The sequence below is a fragment of the Pseudophryne corroboree genome, chromosome 5 (assembly GCF_028390025.1).
Source record: "Pseudophryne corroboree isolate aPseCor3 chromosome 5, aPseCor3.hap2, whole genome shotgun sequence".
In the NCBI taxonomy this organism is placed as follows: Eukaryota; Metazoa; Chordata; class Amphibia; order Anura; family Myobatrachidae; genus Pseudophryne; species Pseudophryne corroboree.
Genome location: NC_086448.1, coordinates 414,361,563 through 414,378,767, shown reverse-complemented (window position 1 = coordinate 414,378,767; position 17,205 = coordinate 414,361,563). Strand labels below are relative to the sequence as shown.

General features: G+C 43.0%; 1 non-coding gene across 1 annotated transcript; it reads right to left on the bottom strand.

Moving 5' to 3' along the window:
* Positions 1-2,229: 2,229 nt before the first annotated feature.
* On the bottom strand, positions 2,230-2,301 carry TRNAE-UUC (transfer RNA glutamic acid (anticodon UUC)). Its single transcript has one exon. It is a non-coding gene; the product is annotated as a tRNA-Glu (tRNA).
* Between the last annotated feature and the right edge of the window lie 14,904 nt (positions 2,302-17,205).

Sequence of the window (17,205 nt, the reverse complement as noted above, 5' to 3'; positions counted from 1 at the left end):
CCTGACTATCTACAAAGCTGCTTGAGCGTCACCGACGCTCAAGTGAACACTTATCACTATAGAAAATACACAGATACTGGTTTAGGTTCCAAGGCCTATTAACTGTATTATGTCTAATATACTTGTAAAAGGGGATAACAGTACATATGATACACTACAATATAACAGAGACTTCCTAACCACAGATCTAAACAATAAATACAAAAAAACAATACTATACTAACCTGAATGCTATACAATACAATGCTATAATACTATGAGAGATATAAGAGTAAAGAAGAGAGAGAGAGATGGAGAGAGAGAGAGAGGAATTGGCTCACAGAAAGACAATGATTACGGAGAGAAACTTACGCACAAAGGGTAACGATCGCAAGCGCCTCTGGACAGCCAGCTTCCCGATTATCAGCAATGATAACAGTTTGAAGAGAAGTAAAGGCTGGATGTCACAGGCCCGTCTTTTATGCTACTCACACAATGCAATCTATTGGTCCCTACAGTCTCACTGTCCATTGGACGCAGGAACTCGGCTTCGCATTATAACAAAGGTCACAAGTTGATTCATATCAGTGGCCCTGGTTATGCAAAACAATGGGTGATAACTAACACATTCCTGTCTTCTGGAGGGGGTATTGTTTGGCGAATACAAAACAGAATCCTGTCTGGGTTCTGTTCTATATTCATGATGTCCACTTTCAGTTGAGACAATGACATCTCAGCCCTCATTCTCCTGTATACAAATCCAGCCCCATTTGTAAACACAGGTGTTGACCCTCCTCATTGAGTCTCAAAAGCTCAGTGTAATTAAAGACTATTGTACTCCGTCTGCGGGAAAGATACTGATTTGGAGTACAATTGATCTTCAATTACTATTCCTGTGTTTACCTTATGCATGTGTAGATATGAGGCCCTCTTAACATGCAAACTATTGTTTGGGGGATCTCTGAGGTCAAAGAGACATTTGAGACCTACTGATGCCTGTCTCCAACTGTTCAGATGCATGACTAAGTAAGGACAAATAATAATAAATAAATGGACATAACTTCTTATGTCCATAACTATTCGCACGAGCAATTAATCTGCTCCAAACCAACACCGGAATATTGCTATTTAAATACTCTTCCGATAGGTACCAAACACCACTGTCTGACTCCTGTTAGACCCTTCGCACAATACAAAGAGGGATTCCTCCGTTCAGGGACATTCTATATTAACCAAACTTTCAGAATCTATCAAAGGGACCATAATCTATAAACTACATTAATTGTGAAAATATGTAACGAATGAGTCGCACGCTACGACTACGTAAACTCTACCGTAAATACGCATACCGCGCCTGTGAGTGCACGCTATTGCGGGTATGCGCCTCCACGGGAGAGCGCACGCACGCGCAGCGCGGACCAGTGTGCGGTGCAAATATGGCAACGTGCATAGAGACATTTTTCTGACTTCGACACCTATAAGGCTGTAATAATAATAACTTGATTGTAATGTTACACGTGGAGGGGTGTAACAATGTTGCTAAATGTGCAACTTTTGCCTGAAACTCTAAAATGTCACATGGTGTAGAGAATGCTGGTATGACATTATATGTATAAACCCAGTGTTTGAGAGAAACGATGGGGATAAGCCTGGGTAAACAGTTTCACTGCCCTATATTAGAGGCTGTCTGCTTCATAGAGCTTAAGAATCTCTGACCCCAGTTGCTGCTGTTAATAATGCATAAATAAATGTGCTAGGGAGGTGGGTTTAATATATTCCAATATGATGTTAATCCACACTATTTTCCACCTTGTGTATAAGTTTGTATTGGCAGCAGTCGTTGCTGGTACTTAGCAATATTAACTTGTGTCCATGCAGGACATATTAGTAGCACTTAGATATTGCTCATTAAACTCAAGTAGCTTGTATTTTATATATAGTGGGTATCAGAGGATCATGCCCCTGTTTGCCGACTAGCTGCAGTACACATACAATAGCCCTAGATGTCCACTGGATACAGAGAAATTCTTGTATCTGGCATAAACCCAGTTATTTCTCTTGTTTGATATAAGTGTCAGCTATCCCACAGCATACACATGAAATTTCAGGTAAGTATAAAGACATTTGAAAACTCCTCTCTACGAGCAGGTTTGGCTCCTGACACTGCACTATAGGTCTCACATGTATGTTATATATCAACTGCACTTTTTAAACATTATTATTAAAACGGGAGCACATAGCTGAAGCCGGTTCCCATACCGGGAGTCGAACCCGGGCCGCCTGGGTGAAAACCAGGAATCCTTACCGCTAGACAATATGGGAAGGATTCCTGGTTTTCACCCAGGCGGCCCGGGTTCGACTCCCGGTATGGGAACCGGCTTCAGCTATGTGCTCCCGTTTTAATAATAATGTTTAAAAAGTGCAGTTGATATATAACATACATGTGAGACCTATAGTGCAGTGTCAGGAGCCAAACCTGCTCGTAGAGAGGAGTTTTCAAATGTCTTTATACTTACCTGAAATTTCATGTGTATGCTGTGGGATAGCTGACACTTATATCAAACAAGAGAAATAACTGGGTTTATGCCAGATACAAGAATTTCTCTGTATCCAGTGGACATCTAGGGCTATTGTATGTGTACTGCAGCTAGTCGGCAAACAGGGGCATGATCCTCTGATACCCACTATATATAAAATACAAGCTACTTGAGTTTAATGAGCAATATCTAAGTGCTACTAATATGTCCTGCATGGACACAAGTTAATATTGCTAAGTACCAGCAACGACTGCTGCCAATACAAACTTATACACAAGGTGGAAAATAGTGTGGATTAACATCATATTGGAATATATTAAACCCACCTCCCTAGCACATTTATTTATGCATTATTAACAGCAGCAACTGGGGTCAGAGATTCTTAAGCTCTATGAAGCAGACAGCCTCTAATATAGGGCAGTGAAACTGTTTACCCAGGCTTATCCCCATTGTTTCTCTCAAACACTGGGTTTATACATATAATGTCATACCAGCAACCATGTGACATTTTAGAGTTTCAGGCAAAAGTTGCACATTTAGCAACATTGTTACACCCCTCCACGTGTAACATTACAATCAAGTTATTATTATTACAGCCTTATAGGCAGGAGTGGAGAGAAACTTGGCTACAATTTGTTGCAACAGCTTGTAACTTTTAAGCAAGACAGCATAGTTTCCCTCTACTGCAGCATAACAGGCTCTAATGAATATGAAAACTGTAGGTCTCATATAAAGATAGCACTGACACAGTGCTGCATAAATATATGTATGTAAATGCACAAGTAAAATAAACACAGGAAAATATAAGAAGGGACGAACACATTAGCTTTGTTTTTTAAATCTTTATTCACATATATTCTATTTCTGTCACTTTTTATTCTCTGCATCTTACTCTATGTATTTTAATATTTCGCTCTAATTTCAATAAAGGACAATTGAGTCCCACATAAATGAATTACATAATAAACCTCTATACTATTTATGGTTATTGAGCACTTTAGCCTGTATTTGATACTGCTGCTGCGGATATATATGTTCTATAACAACAATCATATTGATAAATTAATAGTTGGATGAGTGCACCTTAAATTTATCTGGTTTCTTTTTCTTTTCCCCTTCCTATGGGGATTTGACTCCACATAAAATTGTGTGTCAATATACACTTACCATGGTACAACAGATATTTACGGTGTAGATGCGCAACAAAACTCAGTGAGCAGCTATCGGTGTGCACAATAGAGGTGTATCCCACACATCAAAAAACAATTACATAGAGGCAAGGATTGTGCACATACAGATGAAGCGCTCACCAATTACCATATTAACCCCATGTGTGACATGATGGACAAAGTGATAGAGAATAAATACATTCACCCTTAATAGGATGATGATCCTTAAGGAAAAAATGGAATGGTAATTTCCTGGAAAGTTCTTTTCCTTCACATGCAAGGCATAAGTGGGACTGGTATATCCTGAAACAAAAAAGTACCTCTCTTCCCAATATGAATGAGAATTTTAGAGAGGTACTAAGAAGAGGCAGACCATAGTGTAGTACAGATTAAAAACACGCACAAGTTTAATGCCACAGATTAAACTTACAAGAAGGTTAAAATAAAACAGCATATCAATATAGACTCCATATATTTTCACAGTAGGTATATCACCAAGGAGGGCCCAGGACCACAGATGTAACCGGTGTGGGATGCAGACAGGCTTTCCGGATGCCTAGCAGCAACCAGGGTTGTTCTCCAAATAGGTGGTAAAGTCCGTTGGTGTCAGAGTCAATAATGAAATAAAACAAGGTCACGCTTAACGCGTATCGGACGTAAAGTCCTTCTTCAGAAGCATGACCCATTCACTCCACAGAGCAGTTTATAACAGCCACCCATTAGGGTTCTCAGGTGATGTCCATCTCGTTGAACAACAGACTCCCGGAACAGCGCATGCGTCACTGCCGTCAGTAACCGGAACCGGAAGTCGCGCTTGCGTTCCATGATGTCAATAGCCGGAACCGGAAATAGATTTTGCGTTCCATATGCGTCTCAGGCGATAGTGTTTCCTGTACTCTAGATGCACAAGTCAGTTGTTCATGGATCCCGTCAAATAGGAAGTCCCTTGGTCTGCTTTCCGCAGCCATAGATATATCACCATATGTGTATATAGTGGCAAAGTCCCGGACTGACATATATTTAAAAAAAAAACGAAAAAAAAAAAACAAAAAACACAAAAATTAGCAGACTCATAGCTAAAGGTATACATGAAGCAATACATAGTAGTGGAAACTTAACAAGACATGCACTAGGTGAGAAAGCATTTTAACTCGAAATCCCCGTTGAGACCCCTGGGGGTAAGGGTACCCAAACGATGTATAGATTTCATCTCAGCCTGCGCAAGTCGCTTTTCTAAATCCCTCGTGCTCCATTTCTGATATACCACTTGTATGCCCCAAAAGTTCCTCAAACAGCAAGTGTTGGAGCCATGTACTCGCTTAAAGTGAGAGGTAGACATTGTGAGTGTCTAGACCTTTACGAATGTTGTATATGTGCTCGGCCCACCTCACCTTAGCACTTCTTCCTGTCCGACCCACATAAGCAAGTCCACGGGTGCATTCGAGCACATATACAACATTTTTGGTATGACATGTGATGAAATCCCTGATGGAATAGGTTTGACCATTAACAGTATATTCAGTAAACTTTCTCACAGGTGCTTTGACCGTTTTGCACATCAGGCAATCACCACACCGGTGAAAACCTTTAGTCCTGATGCTTTGCCTGATCTCTGTATCCAAACTACTTTTAACCAAATGATTCTTTAGAGATTGTGCTCGCCTGTAAATAAAGGTGGGTTTCTCAGGCAATGCATCACCTAATACTGAGTCTTGTTTGAGAATATTCCAGTTTTTACTAAATATTTTTTCTATTCCTTTAAAAGACCTACTAAACTGACTGATAAAGGCCCATTTATATTTATCGTCATCAGATGTAGATTTTTCTTTTAACTTTAACAGGTTGGTCCTATCAATGCAATCCACTCTTCTTCTGGCTATATCAAGGGTTCTTGATGTATAACCCTTTTGTGATAGCCGATCTGAAAGTTCATCTAACTGTTGGTCACATATATCAGCGTTGGTACAATTTCTCTTAACTCTTGTAAACTGGCTGAACGGTATTCCGTCCAGCCAGTTTGCATGATGTCGGCTTGTCCTGTCAATGAAACTGTTTGAATCAGTATCTTTCCTGTATGTCTTAGTTTGAACTTGACCATCGGCAATATAAATGCTTATATCAAGGAAAGATATTTCAGTATCGCTTTTGGTGAACGTGAACTTGATGGACATATCATTCAAATTCAACATGTCACAGAAAACCTGTAGAGACTCCTCCCCTCCACGCCAAATAAAAAGTACATCATCGATGTAGCGCCGCCAGGACACCAGGCCCGCCACCAGACTGCCACTCGGCCAGATCTTAATGTCCTCCCAGTACGCCATAAATAAATTGGCGTAACTGGGGGCGAACCTGGTGCCCATGGCGGTGCCAATCCGCTGCAAGTAAAAAGCCCCATCAAAGAAAAAATAATTATTAAGGAGAATAAATTTGATGCTCTCCAATATGAAGGCTTTAGTGGGCTCATTATAGCTGCTCAAATGTAAAAAATGGGAAACAGCGATTAGACCCTTCTCCATCTCTATGATTGTGTATAATGTACACACATCAGCTGTACAGAGGAGGTCACCAGCTTCTCACATATAGCCTGTCAGGCTTCTTAAAATATCTCCTGTGTCTTTTACAAAAGATCTAGTGCTAACCACTGAAGGCTGCAAATAGTGGTCAACCATTTCAGAAAGGTTACTGGTCAGGCTATTACAGCCAGATATAATTGGCCGCCCTGGGGGGTGGAGGGGGTCCTTATGAACTTTAGGGAGAACATACATGGTAGGAATAGATGGATCTTTAATATTCAGAAACTCAAACTCACTTTTTGAGATGATCTTATCATCCAATGCCTGAGTGCTTAGTTCCAAAAGTGCCTTATCAATACGTACTGTTGGATCCGCTCTGAGTTTCTGGTAGGTATTACCATCTTTCAACTGCTTGTACACTTCCTCCATGTATGTCTCCCTCTTCATAAGGACCACACCTCCACCCTTATCAGCAGGTTTGATAATCACATCCTTATCCTCACTTAATGAACGAATGGCCTCAAATTCTTTTTTCGTTAAATTAGGTCTATTCTTTTTAGGGACCTTTTGTATTTCCCGTTCAATTTCCTCACAAACCACCTTGTTGAATACATCGAGACAATTCCCTCTAGACTGAATTGGGTAAAAGGTGGAAGGTGCCTTAAAGCGGGATACCTTCCCAGGAGTCTCAACCTCTATACTGTCATTCTCTTTATTTAGAAAAAAACATTTGATGGTGAGCTTACGAACAAATTTTTGTACATCTAGAAAGATGTCAAACGAGTTGGGTTTACTGGACGGTGCAAAATTAAGTCCCTTTTGTAGAACCTTAGTCTCATGTACAGATAGTACTTTGTCGGAAAGGTTGAATATTTTACCTTCCAGACTAAATGTACTAGAAGGCTCAGGGGCAGGGGTCGGAGTTGGCATCTGATTATCTTTGTCCGAAATGATACCAGATGTAATTTTGGTTTTATTTTTATATCGTTTCGTTCCAGTCTTTTTTCCTGCCCTTTTCCCTCTTTTAGTCCTTATATGTTGATCTAATTTATTGGTGTCATTAGGCCTATTTACTATCTCCTTCTCAATGGGGTCCTTGGACCAAACTCTAAAAAAGAAGGATCAGTCTCGTCTCTATCCCGTAATGATGTGAATCTATTTGTGGTTTTTACCTCAAAGGGCCTATTTGAGGGATTTGGTTCTCTATTATACCTTGGACGATACTCATCCCTTCTATATTTTTGATCATTCTCCATCCTCCTTTCTCTATTTCTCCACTGATCTCTATACGGCCTATTTGAATATTCATCCCTAGGGGGATAATACCCTCTCTCATATTTGAGTAGAAGATTTTTATTTTTATTCTTTCTCCATGGAGGGGGTGTTTCTGGAGTGGGATTGTACTTATGGTAATTAGATCTAGGGGTATTTATAGACCCATGTGGTCTTTTTCTTATGTTAGCAGGGAGTGTTTTCTTTAGGGAGGCTTTTTGTTCTACCTCTCTTGTAGGGACCTTTGTCTCAGGGTCAACTTGCTTTAATTCAATCAAATCTCTTTTAAATTTCTTTTGTTTCCTTTCCCTTAACTCATTCGTGCTTTTATTCATTTTTTGTAACAAGGATTTCTCCAATGTACAGAATTCATCTGAATCTTTATAGGGATGTATAAGGGTTTGAAGGACGGTAATTTCATCATTCAATTTGACTAAATTTACCCTCCTTTCCCTAATGATTAAATCAATTAAAGCTGATGAGCATGAATATAAGATCTTATTCCATTCATCTCTAAAATCAGAGTCTGGTGAGTTGAAAGATGGGGCTTTCTGAATTTTTAACCCTTTTGGTATCAGATGGGCTCCCTGGTAGCGTTCTAAAGTTGCTACCTCCTACCACATTCTATTTTCTTTCAACATCACCACCTCTAATTTTTTGAAAACAGAACTGAGATTTTCATCGTTAATATCAACATTCTCTCCAACATCCGAGAACATGGTTTTCAAAAGGTCTTTTCTACTGTCCCTAAAGGCAAACATGTTTGCAGCAAAACACCGAAATTAGGATAGAACAAGGACAATGGTACAACAGATATTTACGGTGTAGATGCGCAACAAAACTCAGTGAGCAGCTATCGGTGTGCACAATAGAGGTGTATCCCACACATCAAAAAACAATTACATAGAGGCAAGGATTGTGCACATACAGATGAAGCGCTCACCAATTACCATATTAACCCCATGTGTGACATGATGGACAAAGTGATAGAGAATAAATACATTCACCCTTAATAGGATGATGATCCTCAAGGAAAAAATGGAATGGTAATTTCCTGGAAAGTTCTTTTCCTTCACATGCAAGGCATAAGTGGGACTGGTATATCCTGAAACAAAAAAGTACCTCTCTTCCCAATATGAATGAGAATTTTAGAGAGGTACTAAGAAGAGGCAGACCATAGTGTAGTACAGATTAAAAACACGCACAAGTTTAATGCCACAGATTAAACTTACAAGAAGGTTAAAATAAAACAGCATATCAATATAGACTCCATATATTTTCACAGTAGGTATATCACCAAGGAGGGCCCAGGACCACAGATGTAACCGGTGTGGGATGCAGACAGGCTTTCCGGATGCCTAGCAGCAACCAGGGTTGTTCTCCAAATAGGTGGTAAAGTCCGTTGGTGTCAGAGTCAATGATGAAATAAAACAAGGTCACGCTTAACGCGTATCGGACGTAAAGTCCTTCTTCAGAAGCATGACCCATTCACTCCACAGAGCAGTTTATAACAGCCACCCATTAGGGTTCTCAGGTGATGTCCATCTCGTTGAACAACAGACGCCCGGAACGGCGCATGCGTCACTGCCGTCAGTAACCGGAACCGGAAGTCGCGCTTGCATTCCATGATGTCAATAGCCGGAACCGGAAATAGATTTTGCGTTCCATATGCGTCTCAGGCGATAGTGTTTCCTGTACTCTAGACGCACAAGTCAGTTGTTCATGGATCCCGTCAAATAGGAAGTCCCTTGGTCTGCTTTCCGCAGCCATAGATATATCACCATATGTGTATATAGTGGCAAAGTCCCGGACTGACATATATTTTAAAAACAAAACGAAAAAAAACAAAAAACACAAAAATTAGCAGACTCATAGCTAAAGGTATACATGAAGCAATACATAGTAGTGGAAACTTAACAAGACATGCACTAGGTGAGAAAGCATTTTAACTCGAAATCCCCGTTGAGACCCCTGGGGGTAAGGGTACCCAAACGGTGTATAGATTTCATCTCAGCCTGCGCAAGTCGCTTTTCTAAATCCCTCGTTCTTCATTTCTGATATACAACTTGTATGCCCCAAAAGTTCCTCAAACAGCAAGTGTTGGAGCCATGTACTCGCTTAAAGTGAGAGGAGACATTGTGAGTGTCTAGACCTTTACGAATGTTGTATATGTGCTCGGCCCACCTCACCTTAGCACTTCTTCCTGTCCGACCCACATAAGCAAGTCCACAGGTGCATTCGAGCACATATACAACATTTTTGGTATGACATGTGATGAAATCCCTGATGGAATAGGTTTGACCATTAACAGTATATTCAGTAAACTTTCTCACAGGTGCTTTGACCGTTTTGCACATCAGGCAATCACCACACCGGTGAAAACCTTTAGTCCTGATGCTTTGCCTGATCTCTGTATCCAAACTACTTTTAACCAAATGATTCTTTAGAGATTGTGCTCGCCTGTAAATAAAGGTGGGTTTCTCAGGCAATGCATCACCTAATACTGAGTCTTGTTTGAGAATATTCCAGTTTTTACTAAATATTTTTTTTTCTTTAAAAGACCTACTAAACTGACTGATAAAGGCCCATTTATATTTATCGTCATCAGATGTAGATTTTTCTTTTAACTTTAACAGGTTGGTCCTATCAATGCAATCCACTCTTCTTCTGGCTATATCAAGGGTTCTTGATGTATAACCCTTTTGTGATAGCCGATCTGAAAGTTCATCTAACTGTTGGTCACATATATCAGCGTTGGTACAATTGACTCTGACACCAACGGACTTTACCACCTATTTGGTGAACAACCCTGGTTGCTGCTAGGCATCCGGAAAGCCTGTCTGCATCCCACACCGGTTACATCTGTGGTCCTGGGCCCTCCTTGGTGATATACCTACTGTGAAAATATATGAAGTCTATATTGATATGCTGTTTTATTTTAACCTTCTTGTAAATTTAATCTGTGGCATTAAACTTGTGCGTGTTTTTAATCTGTACTACACTATGGTCTGCCTCTTCTTAGTACCTCTCTAAAATTCTCATTCATATTGGGAAGAGAGGTACTTTTTTGTTTCAGGATATACCAGTCCCACTTATGCCTTGCATGTGAAGGAAAAGAACTTTCCAGGAAATTACCATTCCATTTTTTCCTTGAGGATCATCATCCTATTAAGGGTGAATGTATTTATTCTCTATCACTTTGTCCATCATGTCACACATGGGGTTAATATGGTAATTGGTGAGCGCTTCATCTGTATGTGCACAATCCTTGCCTCTATGTAATATACACTTACCGTCTTCTAACTTCCTGTGGGGTGCGGACAATTGAGCCGACTTCATTTACAGAATCTGTAATGTCCCTCCAGATGCGATCTTTGGTTGCAGCACCCATGTTTTTGCTGCCTCTATGTATTTTGTCCATGGCTTGTGTGACCAGAACTCTCAGCTCCCTCTTAGAAAAGGCAGGCTGTTGTTTTCGCTTTTTGGATGTAGCCTGTGAGGTATCGTCCTGTACCTCCTCACCATCTTCCTCTTCACTTGCTGGTTGTGTTGTTTGGGATTGTGTTCTTAGTCCCGAATCTACCTCAGTTTCCCCAGTATCTGTGTCTGGCAGGGGACTCACAGAATACCCCTGTGTGTCAGAAGATGAGGTTGCCCCAGTACTGGGGCCTGCTCTTTCAACATCACCACTGGCAGCTTGTAGCATCTGCTGCCGCAGCAACATTCTCCTAGATGTTAATGCGGTTATCTGCTGCTGCACCATGTTCAACTCTGCAGCTATTTGCTCGGGAGTAGCCATGTTGCTGATGGCATGTGTGTTGGCACAGCTGTCTGGCGATTTATAGCTGCATGTGATTTCCAGCGCGGGAATTCACACAAGTGCTAATTAGGCTAATTTTTCCATTAATTGCAGTACTGGCTATTTAAACGCCATGCATGCAGCCTGTGTTTGTGGTTGTATGGCATGAAATACAATAGAAGCAACGCAGACGTGTTTCCAAGAATTGATTTGTGTGAGTTTTTTAGCAGTACATTGCAAACTAATGTGCGTTTGATAGATGGCGAATTCTTTTACTGTTGTGTTGCGGACGCCGTGTTTTAAACTACCTTAAAAATGTTTTTAAATTAGTTAGTATATAACAACAAAGAGTATGTAGGGGGAACCACTGCTGTTTTTTTGTGTTTTTTTTTTTTTGGTGTGGTTTGTATTTTTATTTAGTATCTGTGTATACATTTAGTATCTAATAGTTGTTTAACATGTAATTTGCAGTGTTACCGTTCTAGGGGTGACAGTGTGTTTGTTCCTATTCTCAGTGTCCTTTCCTCTCTCTTGTAGGTTGCTGTAATTTTGTTTGCCAAGTTTTGTTTGAGAGTGCCAAAGTAGGCCCAGTTTATTTTGGATTTCAAGTTTTTATTTCTTTTTCTGAGCAGGTAAGTAGCCTGTCCATGGGTGGGATGGTGTTGGAGGGGTGACAGTGTGTTTTGGCCTATTAGCATAGTCATATTGTTTTAATATTCTCTGAATTTAAAAATTTGGTGTGCCAAAGTATGCAGTTTGTTGTGTTCTTCCTTTGAGGGAATATTTGTTTAGTTTGTAAGTTACATGTCGTTGCCATTGTTTATTGAATTTGTTTGGTTCTTTTTGTAGTAGTCCATACTTAGTAGGTTAATCATATCTTGTTGAAGTAATTTTATGGGTTTGTTGGTTGTATTTCTTTTTGTTTTGTTGGTTTCATGGAAAACAGTGTTATAGCTACGTAGGTAAATGTGGTTTAATTAAATTTTTTTAATGTGTTTGTTCCTGTTTTTTATCATGAAGATATGGAGTACGCTCCTGCAGTAAGTGTTTGAACTGCCATACACATAATTGTTATTTCTCTTACGTCCTAGAGGATGCTGGGGACTCCGTAAGGACCATGGGGTATAGACGGGCTCCGCAGGAGACATGGGCACCTATAAAGAACTTTTAGAATGGGTGTGCACTGTCTCCTCCCTCTATGCCCCTCCTCCAGACCTCAGTTAGATCTTGTGCCCAGAGGAGATAGGGTGCATTACAGGGAGCTCTCCTGAGTTTTCTGTGTAAAAGAATTTTGTTAGGTTTTTTATTTTCAGGGAGCACTGCTGGCAACAGACTCCCTGCATCGTGGGACTGAGGAGAGAGAAGCAGACCTACTTAAATGATAGGATCTGCTTCTTAGGCTACTGGACACCATTAGCTCCAGAAGGAGTCGGAACACAGGTCTCACCCTGGGGTTCGTCCCGGAGCCGCGCCGCCGTCCTCGCAGAGCCGGAAGATAGAAGCCGGGTGAGTATGAGAAGAAAAGAAGACTTCAAGGCGGCAGAAGACTTCAGGTCTTCATGAGGTAAGCGCGCAGCGGTAACGCTGTGCACCATTGCTCCCACACAACACACACAGGCACAGATGGGTGCAGGGCGCAGGGGGGGCGCCCTGGGCAGCAATAAACCTCGTTTTTGGCACAAATATATATATTAGGCTGCGGAGGCAGCAAATAGACGATCCCCCGCCATTTTTATGAAATTGAAGCGGGACCGAAGACCGCCGCTGGAGGGGGCGGAGCTTGATCCCTCAGCACTAACCAGCGCCATTTTCTCCACAGAAGCTGCAGAGAACGCTGGCTCCCCGGACTCTCCCCTGCTGAACGCATCAGAGGGCTGAAAAGAAAAAGGAGGAGGGCACATTTCAAGCGCAGTGAGTGGGAATAGCATTGGCATTATATATAAAAGCGCTATCTGGGTTTTCCAGTGTCAGTTTGGCGCTGGGTGTGTGCTGGCATACTCTCTCTCTGTCTCTCCAAAGGGCCTGGTTGGGGAATTGTCCCCATATAGTTATATCCCTGTTTGTGTGGGGGGTCGGTACGTGCGTGTCGGCATGTCTGAAGCGGAAGGCTTATCAAAGGAGGAGGTGGAGGAGATGAGTGGTGTGTCCCCGTCGGTAGTGCCGACTCAGGAATGGATGGATATGTGGCATATGTTAAATGCAAGTGTAGCATCATTGCATAAGAGGCTAGACAAAGCAGAATCCAGGGAGACATCAGGGGGTCAATCCACGGATTGGACCGTCTCACAGGGCCCGTCAGGGTCTCAAAAGCGTCCCTTGTCACAAATTGTGGACACAGATACCGACACAGACTCTGATTCCAGTGTCGACTATGATGATGCTAGATTGCACCCTAGGGTGGCAAAAACTATTCAGTATATGATTATTGCAATAAAATATGTTTTGCATATCACAGACGACCCCTCTGTTCCCGACACATGCGCATGTATAAGGAAAAGAAACCTGTGGTAAACTTTCCTCCATCTCATGAACTTAATGAGTTATTTGAAAAAGCTTGGGAATCTCCAGATAAGAGACTGCAGATTCCCAAAAGGGTTCTTATGGCGTACCCTTTCCCTACACAGGACAGGGCACATTGGGAATCCTCTCCCATAGTGGACAAGGCTCTAACACGCCTGTCCAAGAAGGTGGCGCTGCCGTTTCCAGATACAGCGGCCCTCAAGGACCCTGCGGACCACAGGCAGGAGACTACATTAAAGTCTATTTATACACATACTGGTACTTTACTTAGACCGGCAATTGCGTCGGCATGGGTATGTAGTGCAGTTGCAGCTTGGACAGATACCCTGTCAGCTGACCTTGATACCCTAGATAGGGATACTATTTTGTTAACTTTAGCACATATTAAAGACGCAGTCTTATATATGAGAGACGCTCAAAGAGACATTGGATTGTTGGGTTCCAGAGCCAATGCCATGGCTATTTCAGCAAGACGATCCTTATGGACCCGCCAATAGACGGGTGATGCGGATTCAAAAAAGCATATTAAGGTTTTACCCTATAAGGGTGATGTGTTGTTTGGGGATGGGTTCGCGGACCTGGTTTCCACAGCTACCGCAGGTAAATCTACCTTTTTACCTTTTGTTCCTCAACAGCAAAAGAAAACTCCACAGTATCAGATGCAGTCCTTTCAGTCGCAAAAGCCCAGAAGAGGTCGGGGCTCCTCCTTCCTTGCTAGAGGTAAGGGTAGAGGGAAAAGAACACCTGCCGAGGTGGGTTCCCAGGAACAGAAGTCCTCCCCGGCTTCTACAAAATCCACCGCATGACGCTGGGGCTCCCCTGCGGGAGTCTGCACTGGTGGGGGCATGCCTTCGACTCTTCAGCCAGGTCTGGGTTCGGTCAGACGTAGATCCTTGGGCGATGGAGATAGTTTCCCAAGGCTACAAGCTGGAATTCTAAGAGGTGCCCCCATGCCGATTTTTCAAGTCGGCCTTACCAGCTTCTACCCCAGAGCGGGAAGTAGTGTTAGCTGCAATTCGAACGCTGTGTCAACAGCAAGTGATTATCGGGGTTCCCCTGAGCCAACAGGGAAAAGGGTACTATTCGACCCTCTTTGTGGTCCCGAAGACGGATGGTTCGGTCAGGCCCATTTTAAATCTAAAATCCCTAAATCTTTACTTGAAACATTTCAAATTCAAGATGGAATCACTCCGAGCTGTAATAGCCAGCCTGGAAGGGGGGGATTTTATGGTGTCACTGGACATAAAGGATGCTTTCCTTCATGTCCCCATATATCCCGCTCATCAGGAGTACCTGAGATTCGCGGTACAGGATTGTAATTTCCAGTTTCAGACGTTGCCGTTTTGGCTTTCAACGGCCCCGAGGATTTTCACCAAGATAATGGCGGAAATGATGGTGATCCTGCGCAGGCAAGGAGTCACAATTATCCCATACTTGGACGATCTCCTGATAAAGGCGAGATCAAAAGATCAATTACTAAAGAACGTGTCACTCTCTCTGAGAGTGCTCCAGCAACACGGTTGGATTCTCAATCTGCCAAAGTCACAGTTGGTTCCAACAACTCGACTATCGTTCCTAGGCATGATACTAGACACGGAACGAAAGAAGGTTTTTCTCCCGTTGGAAAAAGCCCAGGACCTCCAGAACATGGTCAGAGACCTGCTAAAGCCAAAAAGAGTGTCAGTTCATCAATGCACTCGAGTTCTGTGGAAAATGGTGGCAGCCTACGAGGCCATTCCCTTCGGCAGGTTCCATGCGAGGACGTTTCAATGGGACCTTCTGGACAAGTGGTCGGGTCCCATCTCCAAATTCATCAGAAAATAACACTGTCCCCCAGGGCCAGGGTGTCTCTCCTATGGTGGCTGCAAAGTGCTCACCTTCTAGAGGGTCGCAGGTTCGGCATTCAGGACTGGGTTCTGGTAACCACGGACGCGAGCCTCCGAGGATGGGGAGCAGTCACCCAAGGAAGAAACTTTCAAGGACTATGGTCAAGCCAGGAGTCCTGTCTACACATCAATGTGCTGGAATTGAGGGCCATACACAACGGCCTTCGACAAGCAGAGGGTCTTCTTCGCAACCTACCGGTTCTGATTCAATCAGACACTGTCACAGCCGTGGCTCATGTGAACCGCTAAGGCGGGACAAGGAGCAGAGTCGCTATGGCGGAAGCCACCAGGATTCTTTGCTGGGCGGAAAATCATGTAAGCGTTCTGTCAGCTGTCTTCATTCCGGGAGTAGACAACTGGGAAGCAGACTTCCTCACAGACACGATCTCCATCCAGGAGAGTGGGGACTTCATCAAGAAGTCTTTGCAGAGATAACGGGTCTCTGGGGAGTTCCTCAAATAGACATGATGGTGTCACGCCTCAGCAAGAAGCTTCGTTGGTACTGTGCCAGGTCCCGGGACCCTCAGGCAATAGCAGTAGACGCTCTGGTAATGCCACCGGTGTTCCAGTCGGTCTATGTGTTTCCTCCTCTGCCTCTCATCACAAAGGTGTTGAGGATCATAAGACAGAAAAGAGTACAGACAATACTCATTGTTTCAGACTGGCCTCGAAGGGCCTGGTACTCAGATCTTCAGGAGATGCTCGCAGAAGATCCTTGGCCTCTTCCGCTAAGGGAGGACCTGTTACAGCAGGGACCCTGCACGTTCCAAGACTTACCGCGGTTACGTTTGATGGCATGGCGGTTGAACGCCGGATCCTAGCTGAGAAGGGTATTCCGGAGGAGGTCATACCTACTCTAATAAAGGCTAGGAAGGAGGTGACGGCGAAACATTATCACCGTATCTGGAGGAAGTATGTATCTTGGTGTGAAGCCAAGAATGCTCCTACGGAAGATTTCCACCTGGGCCGTTTTCTCCACTTTCTACAGACAGGAGTGGATATGGGCCTGAAGTTAGGCTCTGTTAAGGTACAGATTTCTCTTCCAGAAGTCCAGACCTTTGTGAAGGGAGTGCTACACATTCAGCCTCCTTTTGTGGCCCCAGTGGCGCCATGGGACCTGAACGTGGTGTTACAGTTCCTTAAGTCACACTGGTTTGAACCCCTTAAAACGAGTTGAAATTTCTCACCTGGAAGGTGGTCATGTTGTTGGACTTAGCTTCGGCAAGGCGGGTGTCTGAATTGGCGGCATTGTCTCACAAGAGCCCCTACTTGATTTTTCATGTGGATAGAGCAGAATTGAGGACTCGTCCTCAATTTTTACCTAAGGTGGTGTCTTCGTTTCATATGAACCAACCTATCGTGGTGCCTGTGGCTACGAGTGACTTGGAGGATTCCATGTCCCTGGATGTAGTCAGGGCCTTAAAGATTTATTTAGCCAGGATGGCTAGAATTAGGAAAACAGAGGCTCTGTTTGTCCTGTATGCAGCCAACAAGATTGGCGCGCCTGCTTCAAAGCAAACTATTGCT